The sequence below is a fragment of the Budorcas taxicolor genome, chromosome 19, assembly GCF_023091745.1.
Source record: "Budorcas taxicolor isolate Tak-1 chromosome 19, Takin1.1, whole genome shotgun sequence".
NCBI lineage: Eukaryota > Metazoa > Chordata > Mammalia > Artiodactyla > Bovidae > Budorcas > Budorcas taxicolor.
In genome coordinates this window covers 17,302,052-17,329,556 of record NC_068928.1, presented here as the reverse complement: position 1 = coordinate 17,329,556, position 27,505 = coordinate 17,302,052, and the positions used below count along the sequence as shown (strand labels likewise).

The following is a 27,505-nucleotide window of genomic DNA, read 5'->3' as shown; positions in this document are numbered from 1 at the left end:
ATAAATGGATAATGATTATGCATTTTAAATCACTTAAACTACAGTACTGAACACTTTTATTTCATTTTTAATTTGTTTTAATTGAAATATAGTTGATGTACAATGTTGTGTTAGTTTCAGGTATACAGCAAAGTGACTCAGGTCCTAGTTGATTGTGTATTTTATACACAGTAATGTGTATATGTTAATTCCAAACTCCTAATTCATCCCTCCCCACCCCCACCCCCACTTTCCCTTTTGGTAACCATAAGTTAGTTTCCTTTGTCTGTGGGTCTATTTCTGTTTTGTATGTAAGTTCATTTGTATCAATATTGTTTTAGAACTGCACACTGTTTAAAAAAAAAATACATTCTAATTCTTACATGAATGTAAGAATTAAAGATTTTTAAATTAAATAAATAAATAAATAAATAATAAAAAATTAAAAAATAAAATAAAATAAAATTCAGTATAAAAAAAATACATTCTAGAGGGGTGGAATGGCAGTGTAGGAGAGAGGCTCAGGAGGAGGGGATATATGTATACTTATAGCTGATTCACTGTTACTGTACAGCAGAAACTAACACAACATCATAATTATACTCCAACTTAAAAAACATGAAGAAAACCAAATACTAAATGCCAGAGATGTCCGAGGACTGAAACAAAGTAGGAAAAAAAGGATTAAAAAAAATGCTTAGTTATTAAGCATTTTTAAATTCTCTTTTCTTTTCTTTTAAAAATAAAAATGTTCGTTTCCTTTGGAGTATTGTTGATTTACAATGTTGTGTTAGTTTCTGCTGCACAGCAAAGTGATTTAGTTCCTATATTTATATACACATATACCCATTCTGTTTTCAGATTCTCTTCCAAAGTTACAGAACACTGAGTAGGGTCCCTGTGCTACACAGCAGGTCCTTGTTGATTATCTGTTTAACAGATAGGAGACTTGGGATTCTTATCCTATCTGCCCTCAGATTTTTACTGGCAGAAAGCCCCACTATCTCACCTGTGCCCAGGTATCCCGCTCCCTGGGTTCTCTAGGTGACAGGAAAGCTAACAGGTATTCACTGTCACTTTTTTCACAACTATGCCCAACTTAGTAAATGACAGACCACCTACTCAATATACTGTATCACTTTTTAACACTATAGTTCTTTAACCCGGTTTTCATAAACACATGAAGGCTTTGCTCATCAGCCCGGGGACCATCAGGTAGGCAGCTTTTGGGTACAAGTTGGGCAACAGCTGTGTGGCAGGTGACACTGTAGCTAAGTGAACAAATTCTTTCCTTTGCACTTTACTGCCACGACACCTGTTTTAAGTTCAGTAAACAAAGTCACACTCGATTTCTATTTATTGTGTGGCTATTGTGCAAGAATTATGTTGGATATTTTTCATGTATGTTGCTACTTAAACATACATTTTCTGTTTGAAATATTAATGGAAAATCTTCCCAATCCTCGTTTTGATGACATCACATACCCAGTTACAGGTAAGAAGGAAATCACCGTGTATTTGAAACCATCACCTAACCATCATCTCCACTTAGATGTGAAACACAAAGAGAAGCAGCTTTCAACCGGCCTGGGAGGGAGATCTGTTTCTACTACAGGAGGAATTTCCTAGGAGCAGAGAAACTGGAAATTTGCCCAGATGCTCCTAAGTTATGTGTTCAGTGATTGTTTCTGTTGGGGTGAGCTAGTAGCTGCCACTGAGCAGAGGATTTTAAAACCAGCAAAAATATTTACTGAGTGAATGAACGGACAGCCAGAGACTTTGTCGTCTGGCTCTTTCCTCGGCTTTCTTTGTCAGAAATCTGCAACAGGGACTTCCCTAGTGGCCCGGTGGTTAGGAATCCACCTGTCAACGCAGCGGACACAGGTTCGATCCCCGGTCTGGAAACTAACATCCTACAGGCTGCGGGGCAACTGAGTCTATGTGCCACAGCTACCGAAGCCTGTGCACCCCAGAGCCTGAACTCTGCAATGAGAAGCCTGCACACTGCAGTGAAGAGTAGCCCCATTCCCACAAGCAGAGAAAGCCCATGCGAAGCAATGAACACCTGGCACAGATAAAACAACAAGTCTTCAACATCAATTAAGGCCACATCTCCTCATATATAGGTTTTAATTTTGCATTATCCTCATACTTGTTATATTTGGCAGTATCGCTGGGCTTGCTTTTTTTAAAAAAAAAAACAGCCTTTCTTGTGCCTAAGACAGAGTGAAGGGTGAACCTCCTCTCCCCATCAGGGGTGCAGGGTATAAGTCGTGTAGACAGCCTGACTTCAGTGCTGCAGACAGTAGCCTCAGGGGAAGGAAGGAGGTCAGGCTGGAACTACCCCATGTTTGAAGTGTCTGGGGGCATACAGAACTTTCACAGTGCTAATCTGCTAATACTGTAACTCCTCGGATGCCAACAAGCCACAAAAGGAAATCAGGAATGTCAGATGGCATCTCCAGGTGAAGTATCACGAGCTGCTCACCAGAACGTCTCAATAATGACTGTTCATTTGGGGATAAGGTCATTATGGTAAGGAGAACTGACCTGACTTTGGAAGGGTTTAGAGCAGTGGTCCTCAACCTTTTTGGCACCAGGGGACCGGTTTCATGGAAGAGAATCTTTCCATGGACTGGGAGGTGAGGGGAAGGTTTCAGGATGATTCAAGGGCATTACATTTACTTTATTTCTATTATTCACTTTGTTTCTATTATTATTACATCAGCTGCACCTCAGATCATCCCAGGCATTAGATCCTGGAGGTTGGAGATCCCTGGTTAAGAGGAGCTATTAAACTCAAAAGACATTGACTCTTACTACTCAACAAAGGGTTTTCATCTTTACATGATATTTGAGATCTTGTATTTTACAGCTTTATTCCTAAACTGTAATCAAGTTCCCTAAGAAATATTTTACTTATTCCTAGTACACTGCTGTGGGACCCAAGGGAATTCTTACTAAGAGAGGAGGGAACCTGGGACCATAAGAGATTCATTATGAAAACTGCCAAGTATTAAATGGGCACATATTCAGATGATTAAAAATCCACACACTCCAAAGCCACTCAGACAATGGATAATCAATGATTCCACTTGATCGTCCTTCACTTGTAAAAATCACGAAGTGCTGTCTACATTCAGGAGCACAGACATCAGGAAGTGAACTAAGAGAAGAAGAATGTGGTGGCAAAGAAGAGAGTCAAAAACTAAAAACAGATCAAATACACCAGGAAATGGAAAAAACAAATAATTTTCCCTATTTTGTCTTAGTTCCTAAAGCAGAAAAAATTCTTTTCTTTTTTTTTATGGCTAGATCAAACTGAGAAAGGAATTTATGTGACTAGACTGGTTGCCAATGTAAGACAAACACTGTAATATTTACTTTTTCTTTAAGCGTGCCCCCACCAGCCAGGCCAACAGGAATAGCTCTAGCTGTCCTCAGAAGGCAGCTGCTCTTCAAGTTCAACCTTGCTCACGGAAGCAGCACAGTTTCCCTAAATGTCTGCTAATGTCACATGTCAAAAAAGGAAAGAAAAGATAAGTCTACTTATAGATAGCATTATTTCCAAATCTTGACTGCAGTATGCCCTTGTCCTCTATGAATGAGAACTGAAACTATGTGATTGAATAATGAAAAATATTAATCCTCTTATTTTCCAATTTCAAGAGACATTTTGTCTCAACTTTTTGCTTATAATTCACCTAAGTTTAAAAAGTCAAGGGTTTGGCCAGCACGGCCAGTGTACTTGGCAGGGCCAGGACAGAGGACTCAGCTGGCTCGGTCGGTGTGTGGTGGGGCCAGGAGAGGATCCCACCAGCGCAGCTGGGGTATCTGGCAGTAGAGGGGCCAGGGAGGTGGCTGCACGGTGGGGAACTTAGTTACATGTAGGAGGCTTAAGAAAATAAACAAACAGGTTGATGATGATGGGAGCCAGGTTTCTCACTTCTGCAGAAGGAAATTACAAAGATGGAAGGGAGACAGCTAAAATAAACCCCAGGGGTTAGACTGAAATGGGAGGTATCAGGGTGAACTCATGATATTTAACCTAAACTGACAAAGGAATGGAAATGCATGTATGTGTGTGTGTGTGTGTGTGTGTGTGTGTATGTGTGCGCGTGCGCACGTACGCATGTTCCCCTGCACACTGTGCTGAGCAAGCCTAGAAGCAAGGATACCCTGGCAGCAACAGCTGGACCTACTACCCAGATCTTGATTTTTAAGAGCCACATGCCATCAACAGGAACCAAGGCTTTTTGGAGAAATGACTGAATCCATCACTGGGCCAGGGAAAGCACTAGATGTCCCTGGAATCAGTATTTCGGAGCTGGAGAATAAGTAAGTTCTCGAGGAATGACTGGGACCTGTCAAAAGGATACTGTAGTCACCAGAAAGAGGCTTCAGTTCAGTTCAGTTCAGTCGCTCAGTCGTGTCCGACTCTTTGCGACCCCATGAATCACAGCCCGCCAGGCCTCCCTGTCCATCACCAACTCCCGGAGTGCACTCAGACTCATGTCCATCGAGTCCATGATGCCATCCAGCCATCTCATCCTCTGTTGTCCCCTTCTCCTCCTGCCCCCAATCCCTCCCTGCATCAAAGTCTTTTCCAATGAGTCAACTCTTCGCATGAGGTGGCCAAAGTACTGGAGTTTCAGCTTTAGCATCATTCCTTCCAAAGAAATCCCAGGGCTGATCTCCTTCAGAATGGACTGGTTGGATCTCCTTGCAGTCCAAGGGACTCTCAAGAGTCTTCTCCAACACCACAGTTCAAAAGCATCAATTCTTCAGCACTCAGCCTTCTTCACAGCCCAAACCACTACCCACTTCTGGGACAAATCGTCTGGTTTGTTTGGGTTAGTAAGGAGAATGAACGGGGCTTCCCCGGTGGCTCCAGAGTAAAGAATCTGCCTGCTAATGCTGGAGACACGGATTCGATCCCTGGGTCAGGAAGATCCCCTGGAGGAGGGCATGGCAACCCACTCCAGTACCCTTGCCTGGAAAATCCCACTGGACCGAGAAGCTTGGTAGGCTACAGTTTATGGGGTCGCAAGGAGTCAGACAAGACTCAGTGACTAAAGAGCAACATCAAAGGAGAATGAACTTGGTTGTTGACGATTTATCTTTGTTCTCTGTTGGGGCCGTGTGCACTGCAGCTGATATCCTAACCAGTCTTCTAGGAGAGACATAGAGCTGATGAGGCCAACATGCCCAACTAAACTGGCACAAATCCATCACCACAAACGAACATGTAGCTCAAATTCTGTGCCCTCTTGACAGCATGGTTGCTTGCTTAAAGAATGTAATACGTGGATGTCTACCAATCAAAAATATGGATATTCTTTGCTAATAACGTCCTTCTTTGGATACAAAGAAGCCTACATTTATTTATGCCTTGAATGCTTTCTTAAGTCAGGGTACTAATGATTAGATACAGAGATAAATTGTTTCAGTATTTCACATACACAAAAAAACCTTTTTTTCTAAGTTTTGATTTCCTCATATCAACTAGAGGAAATATTTGTTTTTCTGGAAAATAACTTGGAAGACATGGGATCAATTAGGTTGGCCTTAAACGTTCCCTTTCCCTAAATTCAGACTACAAGATTAATCACTTAGGGAAGAACTTTCTCACTGTTGACAAATCTGTGGTTGAGAGTTGGCTTTGACATTTTAAAATAATTTTCATACTGAAATAATTTCAAACTTAAAAGTTGGAGGAAGAACATTAACAAGCTCCCAGATATCCTTCACTCAGATGACTGATTCCTCATTTGTTATGTTTTCAGATGTGTCTTATTCTCACATAAATGTGTGTGTAAATATCCGTATCACACAATATGTTTATACATATTATCATAATCTATTTCTGAGATCAACCAATTTATTTCAACCACAGATTTACACATAATTTTATCCTTCAAATGACACATAGGTCAAGTTAGGAAAGGTAGCTGATGGAGCTGGTGAAGCTGGAGGTTTTATTTTGGAGTGGTTTTGAACTCTGTGGGTAAATCATGCTCTTACACACTAAGTCCTATGATCAAACCAAGCTGTCTATGAAGGCCAGGCAGCAAGGAAGACAAGTGAAGCAGGAAGACAGTCAACTGGCATGGTGGGGACTAGAAAAGCGTGTGCTCTGTATAAAGGGTGCATCTATTACTTTCGTAAAAAACTAAAGTGTTAGTTGCTCAGTCGTGTCCAACTCTTTGCGATCCCAGGGACTGTAGCCCACCAGGCTCCTCTGTCCGTGGAATCCTCCAGGCAAGAATACTGGAGTGGGTTGCCATTCCCTTCTCTGGGGGATCTTCCTGACCCAGGGATCGAACCCGGGATTCCTGCATTGCAGGCAGATTATTTACCACTGAGCCACCAGAGAAGCCCTATCTCCAGCTTTCTGAAAGTCTGATGAACTGCCTTTGATTAAAATGAAAAATTAAAAAGAATTCTATTTGAAAAAAATTTTAAAAATAGGATATCATTCTGGTGCAATTCAGTCTAACCATCTATTACTTTCAGAAGTTCTGATGTTTCAACAGAAGGTAGAAATGTGGATTCTTTTAGGAATAGTATCCTAAAAGACAGTATCCTAAAAAATAGTATTTTTTCACTTTTTCAAACAGAACACCTATGAAAGGAGAATCTGCCTGCCAGTGCAAGATATACAGGTTCGATCCCTGGGCTGGGAAGATCTCACATGCTGAGGAGCAACTAAGCCTGTGAGCTGTAACTACTGAGCTTGTGCTCTAGAGCCCGGGAGCCGCAACTACAGAAGCCCTTGCCCCCTAGATCCCAATCTCCACAATAAAAGGCGGCTGAGCACCACAGTGAAAAGCAAGCAGCCCTGTTCATCACACCTAGAAAAAGCCCGTGCAGCAACGGAGACCTAGGGCAGGTAAAAATAAATTAAATTATATATATATATATATAAAGCCAGAGAAGAGCTGAATTTCATATAAGTTTTACACCATGCCTCCTACACATATTTCTTGATCTCAGAATTATTTAAGATTAAAGAAAAAGAGATCAGAGCATCACATCACTGAGACTAGTCCTGGAAAGGAGGTGGCATACAGTAACCACTTGCAAAATTCCTGTTGACTATTATAACTGAACTTTTTTTTGCTAGGACCCTATTTTAAAATGGGACTAACGTTTAAAAATAATAGTGGTCTGAGAAAAAAAAATCATCTTTACCTTGTGTGTAACTCACCACATTTCCAGTTGACAGGTGTAATAATAACTCCCATTTAATTTTGGGTGATGACTAATAGAAAGGTATGATTCCATAAATAGGTAATAGACACTGGGCAAAAACAATGAAGACGATGACCCTACCCTCAGATCCTGCAGTCAATTCCCTTGCAAAGGATGTGATGCAATGGAAACTACATGCAGGATAAATAAAAAAGGAAGACTGAGCTGGCAAGAACCGATCCCATCTTATAAAACAACATCTGTGAAGCAGAGCTTTTAAAAGGGACCTTACCGAGTAAGAATCTGGTTCAAACACAGTAATTACCAAGAAATTAGTAATGATTCAAAGGAACAAAGGCTTTTAATTTATCTCTTCAAAAAAGAACACAAGCAAGGAAGTTTCCTTTGCATTCAAAGGCTGACAGTAAGATTCATGTAGTAAAATCAGTATTTATATATTACTAATTAGTATGACTAATGTTTAAGTTTCACTTTGGGCTTACAGAACAATTCAATTAACTAACCAAGATACTATAATGACTAAAACAAAACTGATCCGAATTATATTTTTAAACATCTTATTATCCTTTAAGAAGTATTTTAAGTCCCACAAGTTCCGTAAGGCTCTCTCTCCTTGATACTTCTGGCCTGAATGATCTTCCTCTCCACGGGACACTTAACGATTTACTGTCTCTATAACTTATTTGTGAGTTGGTCACAGCGGTTCAGTCGCCAAGTCGCGTCTGACTCCTTGTGACCCCACGGACTACAGCACACCAGGGCTTCCAGCCCTTCAGTGTCTTTCAGAGTTTGCACAAACTCATGTCCATTGAGTTGGTGATACCATCCAACCATCTTATCCTCTGTCACCCTCTTCCCCTCCTGCCCTCAGCTTTTCCTGGCATCAGGGTCTTTTCCAAGTGGGCGCCTTGAATTAGGTGCCCAAAGTATTGGAGCTTCAGCTTCAGCATCAGTTCTTCCAATGAATATTCAGGGGTGATTTCATTTAGGATAGACTATTTGTCAGTTAACTGGACGCTGCACTGAGGCCTTTATTTTATTACCTTTTTAAGCTATTGAATTTTTATTGCTATTTAATATTTCAAGTGTTTCTACATTTCTTTATGTTCTCCAATGGTTGCTAGAAGTGTTACTCAAGTGTTCTAGTCTGCAAACTGTTTGTTGCTTGGTCTGTGGTAAGTATGGAAACAGAGCATTTAAAAACTCTTCATGGCAATCTGACTTTATAGTGACAGCCAAGAGCGAGACCAGTGAACTCATTTTGTTCAACAAAGTACAGACTATTTTGGATGCTGTTAAACTCTGATGGTGTGGTCGGCCGGCAGGTTGAACAGTGTGATACGGGCTGGGTGTCTGTCATCCATAGCAGGACCAAGTTACAAAGTATAATACTTAAAAATAGTTTATAAACTCTAACTCAAAAGTACATAAAAATCTCAGAAATGTAAGCATGTATTTACTTTTATTACTTGCCGTGTTTACAATTGTTTAAATATTTAATCAGGCCTGGTTTTGAATTTATAGTTTAGCACTATTCCAGCATTAGGAAAGTAACATCTGTATTATTTATTTTTAATCCAATTTAATTTAAGCCAAATCCTGGGCCAAACAAGCTTCAGAGCCTTTTGTTCAGTTTTGTCCAGAAAAAGACACATCTTTTCTGAATGTAGCAGTTAGTGAATCAAATGATGACAGGGAAAGCGGGTCCAGAAAAATGGAGACCGAAAGTACTAAATTCACAGAGAGGTATCAATTCCTTATTCACTGAGTCTAGTTCTGAAGGCACAGCTGATGGGGAGGTATGTTAGTGGCAGAGATGTGAGCAATTAATACAGCCATATAGACATCACAATGAGGCATCATTTACCAATAAAGAAATAACTTCACAACCGAAAGTATTATTTGAAAGAAAAAGCTGATATTTACAGGATAGTCTCAGCCTGGTCAAAACAGTCCACAAGGACATCAAGATAGGGGTTGGGCAAAGAAGCCTTGGCGATGGACCTAATCCCACAAGCGTGATTCAGAGGCTGTAGGCGCTCGCCTGGGGTTTCAGAGACCCTCCCTGGTACACGCACAAGCTCAAACCAGATGATTCTTTTCAGGCCATAGGCACCTTCAGGGATTACACGGTCCTCTGAGGGTTTGATGAGATGATTATCTAAGAAACCTAAGGCTACTACAGTTCAGTTCAGTCGCTCAGTCGTGTCCGACTCTCTGCGACCCCATGAATCACAGCACGCCAGGCCTCCCTGTCCATTACCAGCTCCCGGAGTTCACTCAAACTCACGTCCATCGAGTCGGTGATGCCATCCAGCCATCTCATCCTCTGTCGTCCCCTTCTCCTCCTGCCCCCAATCCCTCCCAGCATCAGGGTCTTTTCCAATGAGTCAACTCTTCCCATGAGGTGGCCAAAGTACTGGAGTTTCAGCTTTAGCATCATTCCTTCCAAAGAACACCCAGGACTGATCTCCTTTAGAATGGACTGGTTGGATCTCCTTGCAGTCCAAGGGACTCTCAAGAGTCTTCTCCAACATCACAGTTCAAAAGCATCAATTCTTTGGTGCCCAGCCTTCTTCACAGTCCAACTCTCACATCCATACATGACCACAGGAAAAACCATAGCCTTGACTAGATGGACCTTAGTTGGCAAAGTAATGTCTCTGCTTTTTAATATGCTATCTAGGTTGGTCATAACTTTTCTTCCAAGGAGTAAGCGTCTTTTAATTTCATGGCTGCAATCACCATCTGCAGTGATTTTGGAGCCCAAAAAAAATAAAGTCTGACACTGTTTCCACTGTTTCCCCATCTATTTGCCATGAAGTGATGGGACCAGATGCCATGATCTTCGTTTTCTGAATGTTGAGCTTTAAGCCAACTTTTTCACTCTCCTCTTTCACTTTCATCAAGAGGCTTTTTAGTTCCTCTTTACTTTCTGCCATAAGGGTGGTGTCATCTGCATATCTGAGGTTATTGATATTTTTCCTGGCAATCTTGATTCAGCTTGTGCTTCTTCCAGCCCAGCGTTTCTCATGATGTACTCTGCATACAAGTTAAATAAGCAGGGTGACAATATACAGCCTTGACATACTCCTTTTCCTATTTGGAACCAGTCTGTTGTTCCATGTCCAGTTCTAACTGTTGCTTTCTGACCTGCATACAGATTTCTCAAGAGGCAGGTAATATGGTCTGGTATTCCCATCTCTTTCAGGATTTTCCACAGTTTATTGTGATCCACACAGTCAAACGCTTTGGCATAGTCAATAAAGCAGAAATAGATGTTTTTCTGGAACTCTCTTGGTTTTTCCATGATCCAGCAGATGTTGGGAATTTGATCTCTGGTTCCTCTGCCTTTCCGAAAACCAGCTTGAACATCTGGAAGTTCACAATTCTCATATTGCTGAAGCCTGGCTTGGAAAATTTTGAGCATTACTTTACTAGAGTGTGAGATGAGTGCAATTGTGTGGTAGTTTGAGCATTCTTTGGCATTGCCTTTCTTTGGGATTGGAATGAAAACTGACCTTTTCCAGTCCTGTGGCCACTGCTGAGTTTTCCAAATTTGCTGGCATATTGAGTGCAGCACTTTCACAGCATCATCTTTCGGGATTTGAAATAGCTCAACTGGAATTCCATCACCTCCACTAGCTTTGTTCGTAGTGATGCTTCCTAAGGCCCACTTGACTTCACATTCCAGGAGTCTGCTCTAGGTGAGTGATCACACCATCGTGATTATCTTGGTCGTGAAGCTCTTTTTTGTACAGTTCTTCTGTGTATTCTTGCCACCTCTTCTTAATATCTTCTGCTTCTGTTAGGTCCATACCATTTCTGTCCTTTATCAAGCCCATCTTTGCATGAAATGTTCCCTTGTTATCTCTAATTTTCTTGAAGAGATCTCTAGTCTTTCCCATTCTGTTGTTTTCCTCTATTTCTTTGCATTGATTGCACAGGAAGGCTTTCTTATCTCTTCTTGCTATTCTTGGAACTCTGCATTCAGATGCTTATATCTTTCCTTTTCTCCTTTGTTTTTCGCTTCTCTTCTTTTCACAGCTATTTGTAAGGCCTCCCCAGACAGCCATTTTGCTTTTTTGCATTTCTTTTCCATGGGGATGGTCTTGATCCCTGTCTCCTGTACAATGTCATGAACCTCCGTCCATAGTTCATCAGGCATTCTATCTATCAGATCTAGTCCCTTAAATCTATTTCTCATTTCCACTGTATAATCATAAGGGATTTGATTTAGGTCATACCTGAATGGTCTAGTGGTTTTCCCTACTTTCCTCAATTTAAGTCTGAATTTGGCAGTAAGGAGTTCATGATCTGAGCCACAGTCAGAGTTTTGCGAAGATAACACACTGGTCATAGCAAACACCCTCTTCCAACAACACAAGAGAAGACTACACATGGACATCACCAGATGGTCAACACTGAAATCAGATTGATTATATTCTTTACAGCCAAAGATGGAGAAGGCTACTACATCTGAGGTGTTATGCTGTTTCCTTCAATCAGATTTTAAATGTCTTTTTTAAGTGTACACTGAATATATACCCCATTTGAAATGAAAATGGTTTTGTGGAAAGGGCATTAACCTGTAAAAATGAACCTTCGTGTTTTGAATGCCTAAAGAGATAAAGGTATTTTAAGATATTTCTTGTAGGAGTAATGATTACACCAACTGTTACTATATTTTTATAGCTCACTGGGTGTTTGGCTTTCCAAGGCAGTGTGAGGCAGTTCCTTGCTCATTCACAATGAATGACTTGCTTATTTCTCTGCCTGCCCTTTCATTCCAGCATATTCAGGAAAGGACTGGTACAGAGTAAATGGTGAAGGGCATTTCCCATTTTCAAAAACTGGCATCATGTGAGGCTGAACTAAAGAACACAAGGAAATACAAACGTAGGTGGGTTTTACTATTCTCTCTACTTCATATTATATACATACATGCATGTTGGAGCTCTACATTAATTTCATCTAAGGTAAGTTAACAGTTGCATAATTCAGATTTCTCAGCGTTGAATTTTTTGTTTTAGGAAGCATTTCATGGAATCAATTTAAACCAGCTTGAAAAACAACCACAAAAATTAGTATCTGTTAATTTTACTCTCAATATATATTAACAGAAGATAAAGACTACACTACAGAGTTGAAGGCAATTTAAACATTTTCTTGTTACATTGAAAATATTAAAAATAATGGTTAAAAAAAATCTAACATGGTAACCTCAGTCCCACTCACCAGAGGTTCCTATTGTTAATAACTCCTTTTTTTAAAGTTTATTTTTATTCATTCATTTTTGGTTGCCCTGGGTTGTCTTTGCTGCGCCGGGCTTTCTCTACGTGGGGGCTACTCTCTGGGTGCAGTGCGTGGGCCTCTCGTCGCAATGGCTTCTCCTGCTGTGGAGTACGGGGTCTAGGTGAGCAGGCTCAGCAGTTGTGGCGCACCGGCTTAGTGCCTCTGAGACATGCGGCATCTTCCTGAATCAGGATGGAACCTGAGTCCCCTTCATCGGCAGGCAGATTCTTAACCACTGGGTTGTCAGGGAAGTCCAATATCTTCTCACATATCCTTCCAGAAAACTTTATGGACCTATGCTCCCTAGATACATTGAGTTTTAAAATAAAAGTATCTATGTGCGTGCATAATATATAAAACATACACACACACTGTACAATCTGGTCTATGAGTCGCCTTTTAAAATTAGTATTCTCTAAATAATACGGCCAAGATGGTTGGGCCCCAAACCTTTCATCAGTTCTCCCACACTGCAAGCCCCTCTTGTGGTCAGGCAGGCCACGTGATCAGCTCTGGCCAGTGGGCTGTGGAAGGCCCACACTCCTGGGCAGAGCAGAGAAGCAGCGTCCACACCGCCCTGGTGACAGAGGGAGCTCTGTGTTTGAGATGGCAGAGCCACAGGGTCAAAACGACCTGAGGGCTCAACGGCTGCCTGCTAAGTCCTCTGGATCCACAGCGTTTTCGTGAGTCAGACCGACTCCTCTGTTACACTAAGCTGCTGGGACCGAGTCCGTCACCAACCCACCCCATCCTAATTCAGCAATCTTTCCATACTAGTCTACATCCTTTTTCTCAACCACAGTACAAGCTAGTATACTCATTGATGCGCCAGGCCCCACGGATGGACTCTGAGGTTGTTCCTAGCCTTGTACTGTTGTTCCTATAGACATGCCATTGTTGACACCATTTTACATGCAGTTTCACTAACAGAAACAAATGTTTCTGGGGGAGAAAGTCCTTGAAGTAGAATGACTGGGCATAGAATAATACACTAAAAATATTATTTTAAGTAAGTAATACTTCAATGATCAAATTTCAAAAGGCACACACAAGAATACAATAAAAGTCCCCTTCACACCCTATCTCAGCACCTACTTCTGATTATAACCAATGCTATCAGTTACCTATGTATCCTAAGAGATCTCAAATATATATATATATATGAGAAGGAAATGGCAACCCACTCTAGTATTCTTGCCTGGAGAATCCCATGGAGTGAGCAGCTTGGTGGCCTACAGTCCATAGTATCACAAACAGTCAGAAATAACTGAAGTGACTTAGCATACATATATATTTGTGTGTGTGTATATGTATGTACACTTATATATGCAAAATTGAATAGCTCTGCATGGATATATGTATATGCATATATAAAGATATGCATGCACATATGTATATTTGGGGAAGATTCTAAGAGATATTTCTAAATTGCCTCTCAATGAGAGTGCCCGTTTCTCCACAATCCTCTATGGCTGTCTTTAAAATAAGAGGCATTCATGCTGTGTTTCTGTGACAGCAATTATAACAACTGCTAATATTTGGGCAGGCCTTTTACAGTATTTTAAGAGAAGAGGCCCAATTGTAATCGTCAGGTGACCTTGTAAACTGTGCAATGTTTGCCAAATAAATTCACAGCGATCAAGCTGCATCAATGGCAGCTCAAAACTATTTTCACACTACTCTACCTAAAGGCCAGAGAAATGGGCTAAGCAAGGGATGGGGCTACCACAGGGCAGGTGGGGAAAGGCAAGAGCAGTGGTCTGCAGGTGAATGAAGAAGTCTGACAGGGAAACAGTAAGGAGACTGATGTGGCTGAAAGGGGTCTGCAAACATTGCAAAGAAGTGGTGGGACACAGAAAGTCGCTCCATTGTGTCTGACTCTTTGTGATCCCACAGAATGCAGCCCATCAGGCTCCTCTGTCTGTGGAATTCTCCAGGCAAGAATACTGGAGTGGGTAGCCACGCCCTTCTCCAGGGGATCTTCTTGACCCACGAACTGAACCCGGGTCTCCTGTGCTGCAGGCAGATTCTTGACTTGTCTGAACCACCAGTATGATGTATTTCAAACACAGTAGCAGACTCTGCATGATCTCAACCCAAATTCATTCCCCAACCCTTTTCCTTTGCCAGCAGAGCCCTGGATCTGTACAGGTGTTCAGCGCCCCACTCCTGCCATACACGCACAACCCCTCAGACTGCTTAGGGCTTGGAATTCTCTGCTCAGCTCCAGGAGAATGGATCTTGCTTAGTGACAAAACTGCAAATCCCGACCCCTTCTCAGTGATCAGACAGGAAGGTCTCTCCTTGATCTGAGCAAAGATAAAGGGGAAATCCTTTTAGAATGTTGCACAAGGTTCCTAGATTTTCATCCTGAAGTCAAGGGAGCCAGCTTAGAAGAATACATGAAACTGCTGAGAGGACAGAAAGAAGCTGGGTCTCTGAGGGCATGACTGAGCAACTGGACTATCCAACCTGGGATCTATCCTTCTGGTGATAAGGGAAAAATAACTTGCCTTGTTGTTGAAGCCACTTTTATTTGGGTTTTCTGTTACTTGTAGCCAAAGCATCTTGCTACAGAGAACAGTTTGATAAGCTTAGCTATGAATATGGAGTCTCAGTTTATTGTGGAACATCCAAGTGCAAACAAGATCAAAGGATGAGAATGGGCGAGAGGAGATTCAAGGACACAAGGGGCACTTCCAGTTACATGCAGTCACCAGGTATGATTATGACCAATGATGGCTAACAATGCTTCCTGTGGACTGGACCCCGTTCCAAATGTATTATTAATAAAAGAATCTCTCACGTATCCTCACAACACACACCAATGTAATTTTCCTTCTCCACTTTATCTATGGTTGACGTGAGCACCAGAGAGGTTTAGGAAGTTGCCAAAGGTTACAAAAGTGGGGGGTCAGTGCCACAGTTGGCTCACACCCAGCAGGCTGACGACAGAGTCAATCCACTTAACTCTTTCTGCCATGTTACCTATTCTTAAATCACAGGAAGAGAAAACAGTGGAGTCATAAGGAGCAGTCCTCAGAGAACGGAAAACAAAGTACAAAATGTCTAAAGGAGCAGCTTCGACAGGAGGAAAACCTTGAGGGGTAACATTCACAAACTCTGAAAGTGAGGGAGCCGGGGAGACACCAGAGTCCCAGGTTAGGCGCAAGGTCTGGTCTTGAGACATTCTGCGGACACAGTCTGTACAGGACAGGGAAAAAGAATGCAGAGGTGTAGGTGGAGACCGGACCCCAGCTGCACCCACGAAGGCTGTACACTTTGGCCAAGGAGCAGTATTCCATAATGCATTTCACTTTCTAGTCTTAACAAGATACTAAGTCACTGACAAACAGGAAAGTAGTATTTATGAGCACTTGGCTAGGTAGAAACTTTATATTATTTAATCCTCACAATTACCTTAATGATAATTGTGACATTATCTTTTCACGAACAATTTCACCAATCAAACATAATGTACAAACCTGAAGTCCTTTACATCAATCAGCAAATCCATCTGCAAATCCTATTAGTTCAACCTTCAAAATATGTCCAGAATCAATCATTTCTCCTATAACCAGTCTTCAGCACCAGCAATCTCCCTATATTTAGAAAGATACTCTGCCACTGAGTTATCCTTAGGAGATCCTCAAATATCACTTCGTAGACAAACTTGAAAAAGACTGGAGTCTTATACATCCTATTACTCATTTATCCAAGTGTTCATGGTGCTACGCAATCTATTAAGGGTTTATACACAACAGTCATCAATATAATCATGGCTTGAGATCCTCTGGATAGCCTAGTAGGTTATTAGATTATTTATGTTACAAATAAGTAAGTAGAAAACACAGGAGCTGTTATGATAGAGGAAATGCGGGAGGATCTTGGAGTACAAACGAAGTGCAGTTAACCCAGACTTTGAGGATCTGAGGTGATCCAGGAAGTGACATCTATGTTGAGAACTAAGGGATGGGTAGGAATGATCAGGGGATAAAGATGGAGTGGCGGGTGGGAAAGCAGTGCTCCAAAACAGAGGGCGCAGTTGAGAAGTTGAGAACCAAAGTTGAGAAGCTTAAAACAGAGGAAGGCATGCTTAAGGAAAGAAGTTCCAGAAGGCTGGGGCACAGGGTACAGGAAAGACAGTGCAGGTAAATGGAAGCAAAGACAGGGAAAGAGAAGAAAGGAGAACTGACTGCTGATGACTCAGAGCCTTACAAGCCCTGTTGAGAAGTTTAGGCTTAGCCACTTTGGAGAACAGTGTGGAGATTCCTTAAAAAATTGCAAATAGAACTGCCTTATGACCCAGCAATCCCACTGCTGGGCATACACACCGAGGAAACCAGAATTGAAAGAGACACATGTACCCCAATGTTCATCGCAGCACTGTTTATAATAGCCAGGACATGGAAACAACCTAGATGTCCATCAGCAGATGAATGGATAAGAAAGCTGTGGTACATATACACAATGGAGTATTACTCAGCCGTTAAGAAGAATACATTTGAATCAGTTCTGATGAGATGGATGAAACTGGAGCCGATTATACAGAGTGAAGTAAGCCAGAAAGAAAAACACCAATACAGTATACTAACACATATATATGGAATTTAGAAAGATGGCAATGACGACCCAGTATGTAAGACAGCAAAAAAGACACAGATGTGTATAACGGACTTTTGGACTCAGAGGGAGAGGGAGAGGGTGGGATGATTTGGGAGAATGGCATTTTAACATGTATACTATCATGTAAGAATCGAATCGCCAGTCTATGTCCGACGCAGGATACAGCATGCTTGGGGCTGGTGCACGGTGATGACCCAGAGAGACGTTATGGGGAGGGAGGTGGGTGGGGGGTTCATGTTTGGGAACGCATGTACACCCGTGGTGGATTCATGTCAATGTATGGCAAAACCAATACAGTATTGTAAATTAAAATAAAGGAAAAAAAAAAAAAAAGAAGTTTAGGCTTAGGACTTCCCTAGTGGTCCAGCAGTTAAGACACTGCACTCCTGATGCAAGGGACACAGGTCTGATCCCTGCTCAGGGAACTAGGATCCCACATGCTTCACAGCATGGCCAAATAAATAAATAAATACTCATCTACTTTAAAAAAAAAAAAAAAAGTAGTAGTTTAGGCTTGATCCCCAAAGCAAGGGAGAGTCAGTGAAGGATTTCAATGCAGAGATATAGGTGTTGAGTTATGCATTTTAGAAAGCAAATTCTGGCTGCAGCATGAAAGTATTAAGACAGGGCACAACTACAAAGCCAGTTAGGAGACAGTTGCCTCCAACGGACCTTAATAGAGACCTAAACTAGATCAGTCCTGGGTGTTCTTTGGAAGGAATGATACTAAAGCTGAAACTCCAGTACTTTGGCCACCTCATGCGAAGAGTTGACTCATTGGAAAAGACTCTGATGCTGGGAGGGATTGGGGGCAGGAGGAAAAGGGGACGACAGAGGATGAGATGGCTGGATGGCATCACTGACTCGATGGACGTGGGTTTGGGTGAACTCCGGGAGTTGGTGATGGACAGGGAGGCCTGGCGTGCTGCGATTCATGGGGTCGCAAAGAGTCAGACACGACTGAGCGACTGAACTGAACTGAACTGAAACTAGACTATGGGGGAGGTTGACTCAAGAGACACTTAGGAGACTGAGTTGACTTCAACAGGTTACTGACTAGAAGTAGGGGGCAGAGATGGTTAAAAAAAAAAAAAAGGAAAAAACAACAGATGAATCAAAAACTACCAGATTTCCGGCTTGGTCACTAGGTGGAAGGCTGAACACTGAGTAGCTTTCACATTTTGGTAAATTTCTCAAGGCAGCGACACGTTTTAGAAAAGTGACCTGCCAGAGCCTGCATCAGCCACATAAATTATACTTTTGTGTTGACATTTTAAATTTATTCCTTCTCTTTTTCCTATTGCACTTGTAAGTAAGAGTAAATGCTCTCTGGATTTGTAAACACAGAATGTAACCTTATAAAATGGTGTGAGGGGAAGAAGGATAAACAAAGAGCCTACTTAATCCGAGCAGCCATTAGCTGGCAGTTTCAGGGAGAACCAAGTGGTTTGGAATATACGAAAGGCTAAGACTTATAGACTATTTTAAAATGAAGCTGTTGTTTCTTCTAAGTTACATTACAAAGGAAGACATAAGTTCATCATTCTTAAATGTGAAATATTTACTCTGAAAGTGCTATATTAGCTACGAAACATTGCCTTAGGGTGATGTTAGCTGCAGTAGTGAACTCCAGGCTTCCCAGTGGCTTAACAAGAGACGTGTATTTGTTATTCACACATTAGTCCAACACAAATGTTTCTGGAGAGAAGGAGTGGGCCTCTGCTCCAGGCAGTCATAGAGTGACTTGTTTATCACCCTTTCATGCCCAGCTGGTGTACCACATAGTACAGTTTCTGGAGAAAGATCCTTCACTCACAGAACTGGTTATTAGGGGGTTAATAATATTTTGGTCCCAAACATGTAGTCAAAAAGAGGTCACAGTCCCTTGGGGAGCTGGAAGAAATATTGAAAGTGACTGAACCTTCACAATTTGTTAAAATCCAAGAACCTCTGTTTAAACAAATTGCCAAGCGTGTATCTAGCCCCCATATTCAGGGCTATCGTGGCATCAGGGTACAATGTGGTGAAAGGCGTTTATGGAAATGAACAGTGCCACGTGTGATGAGCTGTCAGCCTCGTAGAAGACAGGTCGTCAGCAAGAGAAAAAGAAAGGAGAGAACGTGAAGGACTGTGGAAAAAACTGGAGGACCCAGAGAGGTCTTAGCTATGACAGGATAATTCCGACTTACTGAAAACAATGACAATGACGTTACTAACCTGCGGAGTCACACATTTATGGAGTCGGAGATGGAGCAACCGTTTTCTGTATTGCGCAACTTTACAGTAGAGTTCACATTCGTTTCATTATTACAACGGCACTGTATATACCTGTCTCTAAGTAAAGGAAAAATAAAGGACTTCAAAGTTTAGACAACAGATGGACTTCTCAGAGCTTGGCAAACATAATCACTGTTCTAACCCTCTTTTAAAAAACGTAGTCTTCAAAGATCTGTCAGTGATGGAGAAGGAAATGGCAGCCCACTCCAGGAGTCTTGCCTGGGAAATCCCATGGACAGAGAAGCCCCTAACGGGCCACAGTTAATGGAGTCACAAAAGAGCTGGACATGACTTAGTGACGAAACAACAGCAACACACACACACACACACACACACACAACTATGTTGCAATGGAAAAAAGAATCTGCCGATGAAGTTGCTGTATTAAATTTCATTACCGGGAGTTCCATCTTCAGCTCATGACTTCCAGGTCACCATAGGCATTGATGCCAAAGGGGGCAGAGTGGGGAATAACACAGAGGAAGAAGCTTTTATGAGCTAGACTTGGGAGTGACTGGATCTCGGGAGTTTCGGTGGTGAGAACTCAATCACACGCCACTTGGACCTGCAAAGGAGGGTGTGCCCACAAAGGAAAGGAACTGAGTTTTGGTGAATAGTTAGCAGTCTCTATCACAGATGTTTCTGGTGAATGTTTAGTGATCTCTGTCACAGATGGAACAGTTCTGAGGACAAGACATCTGACTCGTTCGTTTTTGCAAAGTGGCCAAGCCTAGCTGTATCTCAAAGAGAACTGGAATTCAAGTATTCAAATATAATTCAAGTACTCAAATATAATTGTTAAAAAATACTTTATGAAAAATATTACCTTGTAAGAGATCCATATTATGGATAAACTGAAAAGGAAAGTGTCAGTCACTCAGTCATGACCGACTCTTTGCGACCCCATGGACTGTAGCACCAGGCTCCTCTGTCCATGGGATTCTCCAGGCAAGGATACTGGAGTGGGTAGCCATTCTCTTCTCCAGGGGATCTTCCCAACCAGGGACTGAACCTGGGTCTCCCGCATTGCAGGCAGATTCTTTACTGTCTGAGCCACCAGGGAAGTCATATATTATGGCAAAACTACTGCTAAAATAACTGTCAGATATATAAATTAAAGGAATGTATGATAAAAAAATTCCTAATATTTTGATTTACAGCAGTTGCTCATTTCAACATGAATTTTTTTCCTCCTTCGCCAAGAAGAGACCAAAAATATTAGTGGAAGAAGCCATCCCATGGACTGCAGCATGACAGGTTTCTCTGTCCTCCACTGTCTCCTGGAGTTTGCTCAAATTCATGTCCATTGAGTTGGTGATGCTATCTAAGCATCTCATCCTCCACCACCCCCTTCTCCTTTTGCCTTTAATCTTTCCCAGCATCAGGGTTTTACCCAATGAGTCAGCTCTTCACATCAGGTGGCTTAAGTATTAGAGCTTCAACTTCAGCATCAGTCCTTCCAATGAATATTCCAATGATTTCCTTTACAATTGACTGGTCTGATCTCCTTGCTGTCCAAGGGACTTTCAAGAGTCTTTTCCAGCACCAAAGTTCAAAAGCAACAATTCAAAAGAATCAAATCCTATGGACAGAGGAGCCTGGTGGGCTACAGTCAGTAGGGTCACAAAGAATCAGACATGACTGAGAGACTAATACTTTCACTCTGATTACTGTTAATACTATTACAACTAAATTTTAAGCTATGTGGTGTGATCAGTCCAGTTTGCATAGACTGCAGTTCTTTAACAGTATCTTCAAAGACTAGGGGTAAGGAAACACTGGAATGCATTTTTTTCTTTGAAAATACTTATACTATTTATTTGCAATTAGTGGACCATGAGTTAGTTCTGTTTTAGATACTGTTTTATATTTAAAAAGTGGTCTAGGACTTCCCTGGTGGTATAGTGGATAAGAATCCACCTGCCAATGTATGGGACATGCGTTTGATCCCTGGTCTGGGAAGATTCCACATGCTGAGGAGCCTCTAAACCCATGCACCACAACTACTGAGCCCATGCTCTAGAGCCGGGGCTCCGCAACAAGAGAAGACACTGAAATGCGAAGTCCATGCACTGCAACAAAGAGAAGCTCCCGCCAGCCACAACCAGAGAAAGCCCAAGCAACAACAAAGACCAGCACAGCCAGAAATAAATAAAATTTTTAAAAAGTCTCTCTCTTAAAAAAAAAAAAGAGGTCTAAATCTAATATATGGATGCTCTTAACTGCAGACACTGTAGAAACTCCCAGATACAACATTAAGTATGTGTTGAAAATGCATTATCAAAACGCTAATAATCCATCTTGATCCTAAAACAGGATTCAATCTTTCTTCTTCAAATACAATACTATACTGTTCGGGGATTTTTAAAATAATTTTTTTAATTAATTTTTTAAGAAAAAGGAGAAAGATATAGCAAGAGAAGCCACAGCACACAAGTTTTCTGGAAAGGAAAAATGATCAGAACTTATCTGTATATAATAACTTGGACAAGTGTGACTAGGGCTTCCCTGATAGCTCAGGTGATAAAGGATCCACCTGCAGTGCAGGAGATCCTGGTTCAGTCTCTGGGTTGGGAAGACCCCCTGCGGAAGGGACAGGCTACCCACTCGGGTACTCTTGGGCTTCCTTTGTGACTCAGATGGTAAAGAATCCACCTGCAACTCGGGAGACCTGGGCTTGACCCCTGGGTTGGGAAGGTCCCCTGGAGAAGGGAAAGGTTACCCATTCCAGTATTCTGGCCTGGAGAATTCCATGGACTCGAACAGTCTATGGGGTCGCAAAGAGTCGGACATGACTGAGCGACTTTCACTTTGAGACAAGAGACTATGTGCACCTCAATTTTCTATTTAATGGGGTACTAGTCTAGAATTAGCCTAGTGCCACCACCTTTGGGAGATAGTGAGGAACAGGGAGGCCTGGCATGCTGTAGGCCATGGGCAACACGTTGCACAAGTTGAACAAGACTGAGTGACAAGTCTAGTATTATTTCTAGATTTCCTCTTCAGGTCAGCCTATTATGAGTCTAAATGCATGGGGTATTTTTAGTACCTGCCAAACACCAGTCTGTTAAATTTATGTGTAACTCTGTCCAAAATAATCACCCGGTAAGCTATATTATTGTATTTTCTAAGTTTGCACAATATGTACATTGCACAATAATAAATTGTACACTGGTACAATTTATACAATAACTGGTAGTCTTAGTACAAACCAAGACTACCACTGCACATGGAAATGTTGAGAAAAATAAATATGGCCCAACACAAATCATATCATCTATGAGAATGAAAATACTTGAAAACGGTTCATCTGGGTAATGAATCAGAAGAGAGTTTTCAGTTATTGTCTAAAATCAAACTTTGGTATATTGCTATCAATAAAATAAAAATACTATTCACCTGCTAGCCACTTCATAGTAATGTTTTAAGAATGCATTAAAAAATTTATAAAATGTTTTCGGTCCTAAAAGATACTGACACTGAAGCTTTCTCATTCTGCTGAGGATCAGGAACATCACCGCCATATTATTTAATGGCTTAGCAACAAAAAACTTGGAACAAGAACATATTTTTACCTCTCTCACGACAGTCATAAAATGTAGGTACATTTTCTGCATTCTGAAATGAATATTTTACACTCATAACATGACCTTAGTTTTAAAAACTGGTCTCGTCAGCTCAACACTAGCGTTGCCATTTTCAGGTAACCATTTTCAAGGAAAGTAATCCTTCCCTGTAATGTTACAGCTAGTTTCAAGTTAGAAAACTTAAAAAAAAATTAACCAAAATACAAAAGAAATCTAGTGAGAGGCAATGTTACCTCTTCCTGGTTCTGTAAACCATTCTCAAGGAGTGTACATAATAATGGCCAACATCTGTTGAGCATGACCATGGCAGGCCCCATGTGAAATGGCTTAAATATTGATCTATATAGTGTGTGTGCCCAGTCGTGTCCAACTCTTTGCAGCCCTGTGGACAGTAGCCCGCCAGGCCCTCTGTCCATAGGATTCTCCAGGCAAGAATACTGGAGTGGGTTGCCATGCCCACCTCCAGGGGACCTTTCCAACCCAGGGATCAAACCTGTGTTTCTCACATCTCCTGCACTGGCAAGTGGGTTCTTTACCATCAGCACCTCCTGGGAAGCCCCTTTATATATTGATACATGACTGCATTTCATCCTCACAACAATCCAATGTATCACATACCTCTTCTGTTATGGATAAAGAAAACACAGCTCTGAGAAGCAGCTGATTCTGGTTCAAGGTCACACAAGCATCACAAACAGAAGAGCTGGGATTCACCCAAGCAGTCTACTTCTAGAGCCACTTCTCTTAACCATTCCTACCTCCTGCAAGCACTCTGTCGTCAAATATTATTCAGCTCATGTTCAAGCTGGACACTGCTGTCCCAGCAGTCTCTGACCATCCTGCCCACCCCAGCACCGCCTGGCTGTGGTTCCATGTGCAGGCCACTGTATAGAAGGAAGGTTGACCAGATCTCCAACAGCAGTTCCAGCTCAGTGGGAAGATTTCTAATCGGTGGGTATTTCACTGCTTTGGAGGCAGATGGTCAATGGCTACGTTCAAGAACCTCCCAGCTCATGGATAAAGAAGTAGATACTATATGGGGCTCCCCTGGTGCCTCAATGGTAAAGAATCTGCCTGCCAAAGAAGGGGACACAGGTTCAATCCCCAATCCAGGAAGATCCTACGTGCCATGGAGCAACTAAGCCTGTGTGCCACAATTGCTGAGCCTGTGCTCTATCTAGAGCCTGGGAGCCGCAACTACTGAGCCCACGAGCTACAACTGAAACCCACATCCCAGAGCCTGTGCTCCGCAGCAATAGAAGTCACTGCAATGAGAAGCCCATGCTCTGCAATGAAGGGTAGCCCCCTCACAGCACAACCAGCACAGCCATTAATAAATACATAAAATTATCAAAAAGTGGGAACTGTATATTTCCAGCCTTCTTGTCTAGAAGAGATGTGGAAAGAAAGAGCATGTTGAGGGAAAGAAATGTAAAATAAAAGCCTCTCTCTTTTCTCAGAGTTGTAGAGCCCACGGAGGCATTATAATGTGCTTTGTAGTCAGAAAGACCTGGGTTCAAATCCTAGTTCCACCACTTGCTGTATCTTTGATCTCGGATAAGGAGTTCATCTCTCCAAACCTGTTTCCTCATTTGGAAATATTTCCTTATTTGTATCCCCATGAGGCTGTCATGAGGACTAGATGAGGCAAAGTGTGCAGTAAGATACTGGGGTCCAGTTTCCTTTATTTAGGCAAGTAGTGAGACTAGAAAATCTAAAATCCTTTCCAGCTCTAAAGACCGTATGAAGTTGTGCCCCATTTTCAGTTCAAAAACTTGCAAAGATTAACCAAAATAAACAAAGAATTCGGCTGAAGAGGTTGATGTCACCCTCTTCCTTGCTTCTTCCTTAAACTGGAATATTACAAAATAGGATACGCCTGGAATGTGTTCAATCTACAAAAAAGGAAGTCGGCAGTTGCTGAAAAGTCACAGCAGCTGGTTATTCACTTTTTTCCAGGAGCACAGGCTGTTGATATAATCACACCACAGGAAAACTGCATCATGTTGGCTAAGAGCAATCTGTGATGACACAGCAGTAATTCTTCATCATGTATAGGTCGGCGTCTTCACTGCTCCTGTCTGGCTAATTGGGTTAGAAGACACGAGAACTGGGCCAGCTTGGTTATATCCCAGGCATGAGAAGAAGGGCAGGGGTCTCAGGGGAAATCGGGGGGTGGGGGCAGGGAGAAACTGCAGGACTGAGAACGAGGAAAGTCTCCTGGCTTCTGCTGCTCTGAGTCTACCTCTGCCCTTTATGAAGCAGCTCCTTGCTTTGATGCGTCTCTGTTCCTTCATAAATCTGACTTGCATGTGGCTTTACCTGCCAGAGCCCCTTTCCTTCCTTTTTCAATGAGCAGCGCTCAACCTTGACCTACTGTATGTTCGTGTCTGCACATGTCCCCTTCTGTAGGGAGCGGTCCATGCTTTCATCAGATTCCTCAAGGAGGCAATGATCCCATTAAGAGGAGGAAGGAACTCTGTTCTCCTGACTCCACGGCCTTCAGTTTCTGCTGGTGACTCTCATTCAGTTCCCTAACTCCAAATACCTAGTAGGATAGTAAGGGCAGCCACCATTTATGCCGCTTTGAGTATGAGCCAGATCTTGCTGTATGAACTTTAAGTGAATTAATAGTTCTCAGAACATTATATACAAGCTAATGTTTTACAAAGAGGAAACGGAGGCACAGTAAACCCTGAGTGAGGTGCTTGGGGTTCCACAACTAGTAACTGGCTCAGCCTGAATTTCATCCTGGACAATACACATATTGCTTAAAACGGGTTGAGTTAAACTCTGCATCAAGCCACGGGTTGTTTGTAAGACTGCAGATTGGCCCTCTTTGGATCAAAGTCCTATCCCAACTGTGGCAAGGTGACAGTGAGGGGAGACGGGGCATCGCTAGCTCAAAACACAGCCCCTGCCTCAGCCAGGTCATAGATAACTGGTTACTCTTAAAAAGAGAGGAGGTGGTAGGCAGGCACACTTAACAGTTCACGTGTCCAGCGTAACCAGCACTTTCTTTGTCTGTCTTCTAAGAATAGCTCAAAATCAAAATAACTGAAATTTACCTTTAAGAATTATAAGTAAGGGAAGGGTAATATAAACAGTAGAAAAATAAGAGCCAGGCAGGAGCTTGTCAGCAGGAGAGAAATAAAACTAAGTCACCCACAAATGTACACAGACACACACATACACACACACCCCTGATTAACAAGGGGCTTCCCCGTGGGTCCAGGACAATTGGGTCCTGGCTTAGAACTGAGTGTCCTGGAGAAGTCTAAATTTGAAGGACCAGTTATGGTGCCTTATTCTCAATCCCTGGCTCACACAAATAGCCTCTGTCAAGGAAAAACTCCTCTTTTTTAAGACCAAATACAGAAAAATACTGGGGGATGGGAAGGAGAGGGAGAGGGAAGAAGGGAGGGTAGAAAGAAAAAGGAATATGTATGTGAGAAATAAAAAAGAATATATATCAGGATAATTTTGCAAAACTAGGTAAAAAAAATCTTGGCCAAAGACATTACTTTTATTTATTTTTTATTGAAGTACAGTTGATTTACAGTGTTGTGCCAATCTCTTCCGTGTAGCAGAGTGATGCAGTTTTTTACACATATGTACATTCTTTTGAAAATATTCTTTTCCATTATTGTTTATCTCAGGAGACTGGATATCATTCCCTGTGCTTATAGGACCTTGTTGCTTATCCATTCTCAATATAACCATTTGCATCTACCAACCCCAAATTCCCGGTCCATCCTCTCCCTCCATCCCTCGCTCTTGGCAACCACAGTCTGATCTCTATGTCTGTAAGCAAAGACATTACTTTTAAAACGACCTTTGCAGTAGGGCAGAATTATGCCTCACTCTTACTCCCAGAGATATCTGGGTCCTAATTCCATCCCAAAGATGTCTGGGCCTTAATCCCTGTGAATCCCATGTCATCTGACATGGCAGAGGAGACTGGAGTTTTTTAATCAGCTGATTTTCAATTACAGATTGCCTGGGTGGGTCCAGTGGAATCACCACGGTCCTTAAAAATGAGACAGACACACAGGAGAAGTGACTAGAGAAGGTCAGAAGGTCAGTGCTGTGCAGTGTGAGAAGGGCTTGACCTGCCTTTGCTGACTTTGAAGGTGGAGGAAGAAAACCCAGAGTCAACCTCTAGGAGCTGGAAAAGGTAAGAAACTGGAGATTCTCCACCAGAGCCTCCACAGAGGAACTGTTAGGGGAAGCACACTGACAGAAGCCGCCCACCCCAGCCAGGAACCACAGTGACCATCCACGTAAGCTGTTTTACAACAGAAGGTCCTGGTAAGGAACATAGAACAAATAAGCCGCCACCAGTCAGAAGAGTTCAAGAAAGGTCAAAAGGAGACACCGCGTGTCCGACCACCTCCCAGAATCCTCCTTGCTGGCATCCATCTTGGCTGAGCAATGCGTGTGCCACCAGGAAGGAGCAAGTCAGAATGATTGGCCAAAGACAACCTGGAAACGAACCCCATCACCATAAAACCCGAGGCTGTGAA

General features: G+C 42.2%; 1 protein-coding gene across 1 annotated transcript in view; it reads right to left on the bottom strand.

Annotated features, from left to right (window-relative positions):
- Positions 1-27,505, bottom strand: part of MYO1D (myosin ID) — a 359,595-nt gene that overhangs the window by 278,074 nt on the left and 54,016 nt on the right. The gene's annotated exons all lie outside the window — the stretch shown is intronic.